Source organism: Sarcophilus harrisii, chromosome 4, assembly GCF_902635505.1.
Source record: "Sarcophilus harrisii chromosome 4, mSarHar1.11, whole genome shotgun sequence".
NCBI classification, from domain to species: domain Eukaryota; kingdom Metazoa; phylum Chordata; class Mammalia; order Dasyuromorphia; family Dasyuridae; genus Sarcophilus; species Sarcophilus harrisii.
Window position 1 is genome coordinate 63,724,775 of NC_045429.1, and position 1,694 is coordinate 63,726,468.

Genomic DNA, 1,694 nt, shown 5'->3' on the forward strand with positions numbered 1-1,694 from the left:
AGTATTCCAAGCCAGCCCTATTAGATTCACAATGTGACATTTCAAACAGACTCCCTTGCTTTATATATAAAATTAGTTAGCTATAAAACCACTGATTTCTGTTCAGACCTCTTTGTGATTTAGAATTTCAGTACTTTTCTCCCTCTCTAAATACACAAGTAACATCTGATCATTATTTTCAGCACATGTTCTATTGTGGGAATTATTATTCAATTTAAAGGCTTATTTTAGTTAATTATGTGGACACTCTCCTGAACTGGATTCCCAGTACCCAATGCAAGAGGTATTATTTTTATGAAAGGGTTCTATAGAAAGACTAAAACCTACCAAATTGGATCTTCTAATGGCAAAAAAATCTTTCTAAGTCAACCAACTATCAGTAATGGGGTCATTATCTCTAGCCAGCTGCTTGACCTTTGGGCCAGGAACTATGGAATACAAGACTTACTGAAGTTGGTCCAAAGCTTTTCCAGTCTGTTAAGTCTGAGACCTTTACAAATTGTCACATTAGTCTTCTTGAAATGCAGGTCTATCACTCTCATAATCAATCCCATTTAGCTCCAGGATCAAACATAAAAACATGTTCGGCTTTTAAAACCCTTCATAACCTGACTCCTTTCTACCTCTCCACTCTTTGTGGATTTTACTCTCCACTAGTCACTATGATGCTGGCCTCCTTGCTAGTCTTTGAATAACATTGCATGGCTGTGCATTTTCATTGGCTCTCTTCCACACCTAGAATTATTGCCCTCCTTATCTCTGCCTCCTGATATCTCTGGCTCCTTTTAAATTTTAGCCTGGGTTCTACCTTAGAGAAGCCTTGCTCATTCCCCCTTAATTTTTAGTGCCTTTCCTTCAAGATTATCCCCAACTTACTTTGTATGTAATCAGTTTGTACAGTTGTTTGCATGTTCATCTTCCTCATTAGATTGTGGACTTCATGAGAACAAGAAGTGTTTTTTACCTTTCTTTGCATCCCCAACACAGTATAATGACTGGTACGGAGTAAGAACTTAATAAACACCTGTTCCTTTGACATCTTGGAACATCAGGGACCCACTCAACAATATTTCTGATTTTTTTTCTATCATGTTCACCATTTCCTTCTCCAGATCATTTTATAGATAAGGAAACTGAGGCAAACAGGATTAAATGACTTGCTCAGGGTCACATGGCTAGTGTCAGTGGGCATATTTTTACCTGGGCCTTTCTGACTCCAGGCCTGAAACTCTAACCCCAGCACCACCTAACTGCCCAAGAGCATTTGTACAATATACACTAAAATATTGCAATCACAATGCACTAGACAAGAGTAGAGAGGTTTGGGAAATAACTTCCAGAATTTAGAACCAGGACAACTTAGTTCTGCTTCTGATATAAATCACAGAAAGGACTCATGGGTTCTCCTATTGATCCACCGTCCTATCCATTTTCATCCTATTCTTATTTCATAGTGATTGTAGAGCAGCTTGAAATGATCTGGCTTAGAATATCAGCATTGTTATGCCTCTCTTTTATTATCAATAAGGTGGCTGGGTCATATGACCTATAAATTTAGTCTCAGTTCTTAAGTTCTATTATTTCTTTTCTCGTATCTTGTCCAAGGTCCTAGGACTTTGGACAGATTTAAATCCCACATTTCTGCACTCCTAATGCAAAGATCATTTTTAGTAAGTCTTCTCTCTAGTAATTCT